We start from the raw sequence: 11,248 nt of genomic DNA on the forward strand, positions 1-11,248 counted from the left end.
CCAGTAGAAGTTGTAAAACAGCATTTAAAAATATAATTTACAGGACAAAAAAAAACAGAGGTATGAAAGTATAATTTAACATTTGATTTTCCATAATGTTAATGTTTGTTAAATGATTTGTTATCATCAGTAAGTTGTACACCGATCAGGCATAACATTATGATATTGCTAATATGATACGTCCTAATATTGTGTTGGTCCCCCTTTTGCTACCAAAACAGCCCTGACCCATCGAGGCATGGACTCCACTAGACCCCTGAAGGTGTGCTGTGGTATCTGGCATCAAGATGTTAGCAGCAGATCCTTAAATTCCTGTAAGTTGCGAGGTGGGGCCTCCATGGAACGGACTCGTTTGTTGAGCACATCCCACAGATGCTCAATTGGATTGAGATCTGGGGAATTTGGAGGCCAAGTCAACACCTCAAACTCGTTGTGCTCCTCAAATCATTCCTGAACCATTTTTGCTTTGTGGCAGGAGCATTATCTGCTGAAAGAGCCACAGCCACCAGGGAATACGGTTCCCATGAAAGGCTGTACATGGTCTGCAACAATGCTTAGGTAGGTGGCACGTGTCAAAGTAACATCCACATGGATGGCGGGACCCAAGGTTTCCCAGCAGAACATTGCCCAAAGCATCACTGCCGCAGTCGGCTTGCCTTCTTCCCATAGTGCATCCTGGTGCCATGTGTTCCCTAGGTAAGCGATGCACCCGGCCATCCACATGATGTAAAAGAAAACATGATTCATCAGACCAGGCCACCTTCTTCCATTGCTCCGTGGTCCAGTTCTGCCCACTGTTGGCGCTTTCAGGGGTCAGCATGGACTGGTCTGCGGCTATGCAGCCACATACTCAACAAACTGTGATGCACTGTGTATTCTGACACCTTTCTATCAGAACCAGCATTAACTTCTTGAGCAATTTGAGCTACAGTAGCTCGTGTGTTTGATCGGACCACACGGGCCAGCCTTCGCTCCCCACGTGCGTCAATAAGCCTTGGCCGCCCATGATCCTGTCGCCGGTTCTCCACTGTTCCTTCCTTGGGCCACTTTTAATAGACACTGACCACTGCAGACCAGGAACACCCCACAAGAGCTGCAGTTTTGGAGATGCTCTGACCCAGTCGTCTAGCCATCACAATTTGGCCCTTGTCAAACTCGCTCAAATCCTTACGCTTGCCCATTTTTCCTGCTTCTAACACATCAACTTTGAGGACAAAATGTTCACTTGCTGCCTAATATATCCCACCCACTAACAGGTGCCGTGATGATGGGATAATTGAAAGACTGAAAACTTGCATAATCTCAGATTGTATGGTGGAGGACAATCCACTCATACAATTATCACTCTCATCTGAGACAATGTCACAGAATGGCTCTAATGGCTCTAATTCACATGTTTTTTAGAGCTTAGAGATATTTTTACTTATGATGGTGGGTGTGGCTGTTGGAGCCATTTGGTTTCTTTTCAAGACAGACAGATGGGAGTGCGATTCAATTTAAATTCCCTTTGTTATCAGATGTTTCCATTTGAAATTGGTTTTGGTCTGGTCTGAGTTACTTAAAGCGATGTAGCAGTGAGTTCGGCACGCAATACTGTAATGAGGTTGGCCGAATGTAATATTCAGAAGTCAGGTATCAATATCTTATTCTTTGCTATAAAGTATTTGATATTATGTATGGATTATCTTTGAAATTAATATATGTAATTAGCATTGTACATTACCTGACCGTTAATAAATTGTAACATTTTTTATCCTTTCTGAATTACTCTGTAATTATTAACTATCTTCAGTACGGAATGGTATAATTGCAACAAAAGGTTAAAACAGAATGATTAAATGTGACTAACTATTAAATTTAAATGACCAAACAACCGATTGGCATTCTATCCTAAATTCGAGATTATGATTAAATGGAGTCAGATAAAGATATATTAGAATTAAATCCATTTAGCCCAGCTAAAAAACACAGACCGCGTATCGACCTTCAACCAATTTACTGAGAATTTAATGTCATCCAAGATGTCCATGTTTTTCTTTCTGCAGTCATAAATAAATTAAGGTTTTTGATTAAAACATTCCAGGATTTTTTCTCCATATAATGGATATCAATGGGCTCCAAACGGTTCAAGGTCCAAATGACAGTTTCAGTGCAGCTTCAAAGGGCTTTAAACGATACCAGATGATGAATAAGGGTCTTATCTAGCGAAACAATCAGTTTTTGCGAGAAAAAGAGCATTATTATTTTACCTCTTATCAGACGAACGTGATCATCTCTGAGCTCCGCCATAACTTCCGCTAAGTGAGGTCAAAATACGAGCATGGTCATAGATGTATACGTAGATGCCTCATTAGCGCCTGCACGGATCAGTAGAATGAGGCATCTACGATCGATATATCTATGACCAGGCTCGTATTTTGACCTCACTTAGCGGAAGTTATGGCTGAGCTCAGAGATTATCACGTTCATCTGATAAGAGGTAAAATAATAGCATAAATACTGTTCGGTTTCTCGCAGAAACTGATCGTTTTGCTAGATAAGACCCTTATTCGTCGGCTAGTGTCGTCTGGTATCGTTTAAAGCCCTTTATAATAATAATAATAATAACTTTAATTTATATAGCGCCTTTCACAAGACCCAAGGACGCTTAACAAATAGCAAGGGAAGGGGTGGAGAAGGTGGGGGGGGGGGGGGGGGGGGGGGTTAAGGATAAGAAGGAGAGAAACCAGAGCATCTATGGCCCATAGGCCTCAGTGAAGAGGTGTGTTTTAAGCTGGTTTTTAAAGGTTGCTAAAGATGTTGCAGAGCGGATGGCATGAGGAAGCTTGTTCCAGAGTGATGGTGCACCCACACAGAAAGCTCTATCGCCAAATGTCCGTAGCCTGGACTTAGGGACAGCGAGCAGGTCCTTGTCTGAGGACCGCAGGGACCGAGCTTGACAGTACGGATGGAGTAGATCCGTCAGATACTGAGGTGCAAGTCCATGTAGAGATTTGTACGTCAGAAGTAGGAATTTATATTTGATCCGTGATTTAACTGGCAGCCAATGAAGCTTCTTTAGGATTGGACTAATGTGAGAACCGAGTTTTGTGTAGGTTAGCATCCTAGCCGCAGAGTTCTGTACATACTGGAGTCTGTCGGTAGCTTTGCTGGGCAGACCAAACAGGATACCATTACAGTAATCGAGTCTGGAGGTGATGAAGGAGTGGATAAGGGTCTCAGCTACAGAGTCGGAGAGGCATGGTCGGAGTCTAGAGATGTTCTTGAGATGGTAAAACGCCGTTTTAGTAGTGTGTTTAATGTGTTGCTGGAAGGAGAGAGTAGGGTCCATAATGACGCCCAGATTGCGTACTTGAGGAGATGCTGATATTGAGCAGCCATCCACATCCAGTACGAAGTCATCAACTTTTTTAAGAAGTGACTGAGGAGCAAACACTATGAGTTCTGTTTTATCTTTGTTGAGTTTAAGAAGGTTACTGACCAGCCATAGCTTTATGTCCTTCAGGCAGTTGATGAGTGTCAGTGGTGGAAGAGGTGTGGAAGGCTTAGTACTGATGTAGAGCTGGGTATCATCAGCGTAGCAGTGGAAATGTAATCCATGTTTCCGGATAATCATCCCAAGAGGCAACAAATAGATATTGAACAGTAGAGGGCCAAGTAGAGGGCCAACACAGGGCCAACACCTTTGAAGCTGTACTGAAAATTGTCATTTGGACCTTGGACCGTTTGGAGCCCATTGAAGTCCATTATATGGAGAAAAATTCTGGAATGTTTTCATCAGAAACCTTAATTTATTTTCGACCGCAGAAAGAAAGACATGGACATCTTGGATGACATGGGGGTGAGTAAATTATCAGCAAAAGTTTATTTTAAAGCGAACTAATCCTTTAATTTAGCACATTAACACCAATGCATATGAAACAACCTTCAAAGAGTTAGTTAGTGGGGCGAGTACTTGAAAGGTTAATGATCATGGGCCATCAATGTCAACATTGCTTGTTTATTCTCAAATGGAGGGGATGCATCATCTGCAGAATTTAATAAAGTGTTCTATCTATTGTTATTGTGCCAGAGCAAGGCACTTAACCTCAGAAAATGGCGAACTGTTTCTGAAATGAATGTACTATACAGTACGTCCCTTAACAGCATCTTTCCCATTGCAACCAAAGCCTTCACACTGTGCAGCCCCCCTCAAACTGCTACTCACTGTTTAGCAAATTGGCTGTAATTTGTTTATAATCATCTCTAGCGCACTGCTATGCTTCGCTCTGTCAGTGCTGTGTTTATACTGTACTTTTATTGTTTAGTTGTATTGTATGATATTATTTCTCTGGAGCACTCATCTCTTTCTATTTGTTTTTGTGAAATTGGGAATCTTGTATCCTAAATGGTGGTTCTCGATTTTTTTCAAAGTGAACTAGAGTCCACGAATAAAGTAGATCGGATGTGTTATTTTAGAAGATTTGAAACATTTTGATGTGTTTTAATGGTTTTTGAGTAGAGTAGGTGAAAGAGAATTGAGTTAATTCATGCCATGTGTGTACTGAGAAAGGAACACTGAGCCCCTGTGTAATCAGCAAATGGGAGGCTTGGGAGACACACCCACCAAAGTACCTTTGGTAGCACAGCAGTGCTATTATACAACTGCCAATGACGCCACAAACCCCCCCCAACAACACACACAACACACACCGAATGCATAATGAGTCCAATACATTCAGTACAAACACACTGTCTTTCATGTAAACCCAACATGAGAAACATAGTGTGCCAGGTTCATTGCACAGTGCCAAAGCAGGAATGACTGAACAATTGTCACGGGTAAAGCTTTTGACGTAAACCACTCCATGTCTTTGCCAGTAGGATGGCAAATTGGCATGAAGAAGTAGGGCATCATGCGTGCAAAAAAATATTATATAAATGTAATACAAACACAGCTGTATAAAAATAAATACGACCATAAATCTGTCATATCTGTGATCTTTTTGGTTGTATCTCTGATCTCAATCTAATGTCCATTAAGTTGTGTTGTTGTTTTTAGGGGTGGGGTTGCTATTTGTGGAGCCTGAGAACTTCAGGAAAGCAAAGCATCAAAATGTTTGCTGTTTTCTTTCTTCAACTCGGCATCTTAGTAATCAGAGTAACCACCCACTTCTTTCTGAAAACCTCCATATCTTATCTCACAGGCCTAAACTAAAGCTTTCCAACAAAAACAAGACAATCTTAAAAAGCAGACAGCGCCTGCTCTAAGTAGGGGACATTTTTAATTGCCTGAAATGTGATTTGGGCTTTTTCTCTCCATAAGCAGGTAGCCATTTAGCAGATGTTTCCTGAAAGCATTGTTAACTATTATCACAAGTTGTCACGTCATTATCGAGTCGTGTTTCCCGAAACCATAGTTCCAATGAACATTTCGCAAACAGCATCGCAAAGTTGTGTGGTTGAAATGACAGCTCTCGACCTGTGGTTAATAGTTTCAGCAAGCTGACATTCAGTGCAACCTATATCTTTGATTTTGAATACAAATGTAATTTACGTCACTTAGTTTGTCAAGAGATTTAAAGCGTCATTTTGAAGAGTGTGCATGTGCAATCTCAAGTAGCCTACGTAAGAACGACTGAATCTGGAAATAAAGCAAAAATGAGAAAATGAGATTTAGTCCTCAAGATGCCACATCCATAATTTATAGCAAAAAATCTGGCATTCATTTGATCTCAAACGGATTAACTAAAAGAAGTTATTACTCATTAACCAAAACGCGGTTGAACGACAAATTTGCGACAGTACGGTTTCGGGAAACAGTCATGACTAGTTCATTTCTTCAACGATGCACCATATGGTAGTTAAGCAGCGAGTTACGTCTTTGTATGGGAAACACACCCCAGAGTGACACTTATTATAAAGATGATCCCCTTGCAGAAACCTGATGGATGTTGGCTAAAGGCAAGTTCACACCATGGACAATAACTATAAAGATATAGTTATAAAAATCGTTTTTCAATGTAAAAGAATAGCCACAGCACAACTATACCGATTTCACTGGAATCACTTTCAGAAGGATTTTTATCAGCTAATGAATGATAAAAACATTGATAGCCATTGATCAGAATCAATCCTGCTTTAAAGAGATCGAGCATTTAAAGCCACAGGTGACAAAACTGCAGCGTGTGCTTACAATAAACTAATTGTGGCGCAAGGGCCGCCTCAATCTTATGGTGACCCACGGCTACATCAAAGCCTCTGGAAGTCATCCCATCTGAGTTGGGGGTAGAACTGGGCTCAGTTTCCAGAAGGAAAGTATTTGTAACAGACGCCTCCAAGACTGGATATGATAGGGTTTTCGGCCTTCAAGGAGTTCCATTCAGAGCTCAGGGGGCACCATGTCCTGGCCCAGTCGGACAGCTTGACAGTGGAATCGCCCTCAGTGAGTGCGGTGCACGTGCCGGGCTCCATTAACACGGGAGCAGATATGGTGTCCCTAAACGGACTGTCGCCGGGGGTGTGGAGGCTCCACCCCCAGACGGTTTCCATGATTTGGAGCCTCATGAATGTGGACCTCTTTGCATCAAAAGAGAACTCCCACTGGTCGATGTTCTTCTCGTACGAAAAAGGAAGCATTAGCCCTCGGGTGGCCTCCTCTGTGCCTTTATGCCTTCCCTCCGGTAGCTCCGCTCTTTCTGATCATTAGCCGAATCAGGGAAGACAGATGCTCGGTTTTACTGGTGGCACCACTCTGGCAGAACCAGCTGCGGTTCCCAGGGATGGTTCAGCTGCTCCATGCCCAATCTCGTTGGGGAGGGACCTCCTTTCCTTTTTCCTTTCCCAAGCGGGAGGGACAGTTTGGCTTCCCCAACCTGAGTTGTGGAGCCTCCATCTATGGCCTCTCGAAGGGAATCTTCACGCCTTTCCAAAGAGGTTATGAACACGATCTCAGAGTGTGCAGCCCAAAATATAGACCCTCTATCTTGTGAGGTTGCATCTATACTCTCATTCCTGCAGGAGCTGCTGGATGGCTGCTGGACGGCAGCTATTGCAGCGAACCATGCTCCTAAGTCTGGCCAATCAGTTGGGAGAAACGACTTGGTCGTCAGAGGGGCCAGGGGCCTTCTCAGAGGGGCCAGGAAGCTGAATCTGCCTTGCCCCCACATGGTTCCATTTTGGGACCTGTCCACAGGCACTTCAAGGCCCCCCGTTTGAGCCACTCAGCCTTCGGCCTCTTTGCTAAAGGCTGCCCTTCTGCTAGCTTTGGCATCGGTCAAGCGAGTTGGAGACATGCAGGCACTTTCAGTGGAGGCATCTTACCTCAAGTTTGGGCCTAATGACAGTAAAGTCGTCTTTAGAGAAGAGGCTATGTGCCAATGGTATTTTCCATGCCCTTTAGAGCACAAGTAATGCTCTCTGCTCTTCGTTCCACTGAGGATGAGCAGGCGCCACACCCACTCTGCCTAGGTCAGGCCCTCAGGGTGTACATTATGCCTTCTAGCCAGTTCTGGCAATAAGAGCAGCTGTTTGTGTGCTTCGGAGGTCAAAGGGGCTGCCAGTTACAAAGCAGAGACTTTCTTGATGGATAGTGGACTCGGTAGCTCTGGCCTGCACTAAAAAAAAAAAGGTTCTATATGGCACCGAAAATGGTTCTTGACTCGTAATCATAGGGGAACCTTTTTTAGTGCTATATAGCACCAATTTTGGTGCTTCAGTGGTGCTTCAGTGGTGCTTCAGAGGTTCTTCACCGGTTCTTTGACTAAGGTGCTATATAGCACCTCTGAAGAACCGCTGAAGAACCACTGAAGCACCAAAATTGGTGCTATATAGCACTAAAAAAGGTTAGAGTGTACAAGTCCTTGGGCTTGCAGTACCTTATAGGGGTAAGGGCTCACTCCACCAGGGGACTGGCCTCCTCCATTGCTGAGATCTGTGCGGCCGGCTGGTCCTTGCCATCCACCTCTGCCAGGATTTACAATCTGGAACTACAGGCATGGATATTGTCTGCCTAGCTAGTCCCTAACCTCCTGGGGGTTTTCTTCTGGCGGTGTTTTGCTTCATGGGCTTCGGCCCCCTAGACCCGAGCCCATCTTATTGGACAAACGTTAAAGTCTCCCTATCACTTATGTAGCCTTCTATAGGGCCCTTGTCACCAAGCACCCCCGGGTTATGCTTGCACACAAGTTGACGCTACTGCTCCTCAGTCGAAAGATTTTTCAGTAACTGACCTGATACTCGTTCCCGTTATCTCAGGAACCAAGGTTACATTAGTAGCCAAAATGTTATCATTATAGTTACCATTATAGAGAACGTTCTTGGTGTGAACGGGGCTTAAGGGTGTTATGATATTTCAGTTTGCTATGCCTCAGTTGAAGTGGTTTAACCTGTTTTACATAAACGTCTTGAGTTTCACAGTGCTTATTTATTAACATGTACAAATACATTCTTCAAGTCATGATGCTGAATCATAATGAGGTCAATAACAAATATGATTCAGTGAGAGATGCACATCATTTACACTTGTGGTATTTGATTTGGAAAGACTCCTAATATGCTTCTAACAGTACATTATTTTAAACTAATGTCTGTTTAGTGAAGTTATAAATCACTTTTTCAAAGGGCTGTAAAATAAGTTTTAATTTGTAACACAGGGACATTTATTAGGACTGGACTTTGTCTGCTGCAGCAGATTCAGAGACAGCTGCTTGCTGAATATTTATGTGTGACCTCTGACAAAGCACTGGTGCTAAATTTAGTAAAGGTGAGCGAGCCATAAACAGCATTATTAGATTAGTTGTGACAATTTGTACAGCATCTCCCACATAAAACGCTTTGAATACACAATGTAACCTGCATGTGTGGAGTTTTAACATTAGGATAATGTCAATCTATGTCAATGTCTTGCCTAATATACTTTCTAATTAGATGAGCTTCTATTAACCCTGTTGAAGTGTAAGGTGGTAATCATCTACATGTGAGAAGAGACGTCAACAGTCTTCCTTTTAATCAAACAAGACAAATGCCATGCTAGATTTATCTGACAAAACAACACTTCACGCGTGCAGAAACATCATATTCTAAGCATGAGCTTCATGTTTATCGTTTTTAGATATGGGATTTATGTTGCATTTATAGTTTCAACGTTATTTCTTTTTATACATTCAAATGCTCTTTCTTTACCCATATGATTTGAAAACAAGTCAATAAAATGAATTCACATTCAATGCCATGTTTTCCTGTAAGATGAATGTTTTGTTTTGTTACATTTTTCTTAGAATTTGAACCATTTAAATCAATGTAACCTACAAATATTACTCAAATACAATTTTAAGGAATGATAAGAGAACATAAAGGGCAAAAAATGACAGACATAATACCAAATCTTTTTATCAATATCAATTAATATTTAGGGGCTGTTTACACCACACCATTTTTTACTAAACATGTATATTTAATATATTTAAATTTTATTAAATTAAAAAAAAATTATCTGCTTTGGCTGTCCATTTACACAACAACAGCCTTTTGAAAACAGGTTGAACTCTCACAGAAAAAAATTGTAAAATTTGTACCTTTAGGGGTACAACATGTTAGTACCCTTATTATAAGGACATTTTTGTACCCTTTTCACCCTTAAAGGGATAGTTCACCCAAAATTGGAAATTCTGTCATCATTTACTCACCCTCAAGTTGTTCCAAACCTGTATGAGTTTCTTTGTTCTGCTGATAGAGCGATCATTGACTACCATAGTAGGGAAAAAATACTATGGTAGTCAATGGTTGCTCTCTCTGCTTTGTTACAAACATTCTTCTAAATATCTTCTTTTGTGTTCAGCAGAACAAAGAAACTCATACAGGTTTAGAACAACTTGAGGGTGAGTAAATGATGACAGAATTTTCATTTTTGGGTGAACTATCCCTTTAAAAGGTGCATATTAGTACCTTAGAGTAGCAATATGTACCTTAAGGTAGGCTACTACTATGAACCTAGGTGTAAAAAAGGTACAAAGATGTCCTGACCCAGTCGCAAGCTGTTGTACCCCTAAAGTTAAAATTTTTGCACATTTCTTTCTGAGAGTGAAAGTGCAAGTTTTTGAAACACGATACCATTATCATCTCCTAGTTTTGTTAACTACAAAAACACAAATTTGTGTTCTTTCAGTTCTCCCTCTGGGATCGCAGTATATTCTCTGGTTTTCTCCGGTCAAATTTTAACCGGTCCAATCAGCGAACAGAGGGAGTGGCTGAGAACGATGACGCTGATGTCGTGCGCTAGTTTGAGATGACATACGTCACGACCAAACGTTAGCGATTGGTTATGGCAGATCCAGAGTGGCTCTGGGCAGATCCAGTAGTTTTAAACTTCAACAGAGTTCCCGCCTTCAACGAAGTGAACGCTTGGAAGTCAATGGAGAGTGGCCAGACTCTCTATACAAATGAAATGTATGAGTACGAGTCTGGTAGGACCAGGCTAATCGTGCGCATGTGTATTACATGTTCACTCTATATGCCCACAGTGTTTCTTTACAAAATGACGTTGCCAACTACTGGCCTGGCGGCATAATGCAGCGTTTTCGTCGATCCGTGTTGTCGACTGTAGCGAAACTTTTCAAAAACCTGTAGGAGAATCTTTTCCGTTTTTAGTGCATTGTTGTCGCGCACCCATAGTCATTCTGTCAAAAGCAACTTGAATTACACTCTGAAACAATCAGGCAAGTATTAGGCCTCAATTCAGTGTTCTTGTTTTTTCTTTAGAAAAGATCTTAAAATGTGCATAGCAAGCAGTGCTTACACACTCACGGCATCTCAAATAATTCCCTCAATGTACTTTCTTGTTGGCATGAGTAGGTGTGTGCACACTATGTCCATGAGTGCCTCTACTCATAGTCGTCTGGATGTGTAAATAACACATGTACTAGAAAATGTTGTTTGTTTTGGCTGCAAACACACCCTGAAGAGCAGCTATTTCAGCTCAAGAATACTGCCTGGAGGTCAGTTTAGTGAAAATAAGCTTTTACCTATATGTACTGTTTAGCAGATGTAGTTTAGGTGAATGGCTCACTCACTGACTGAAACGGTTAATGTCTAACAAAATATTAAGTCTTGTGCTGGACGGCCCGACATGACCAGCACAAGTCACTGAATGTCACATGACTAATGCGTCTGAATGCTGACAGCCAACGTTTGCTCAGTCTATTTCCTCACTCAGATACGGCAGGGATGACAAACAGTTGTTCTTCTCCTAATATGGCCGTTGGTCCTGTAC

This window comes from Gobio gobio (genome assembly GCF_949357685.1).
Source record: "Gobio gobio genome assembly, chromosome: 2".
NCBI classification, from domain to species: domain Eukaryota; kingdom Metazoa; phylum Chordata; class Actinopteri; order Cypriniformes; family Gobionidae; genus Gobio; species Gobio gobio.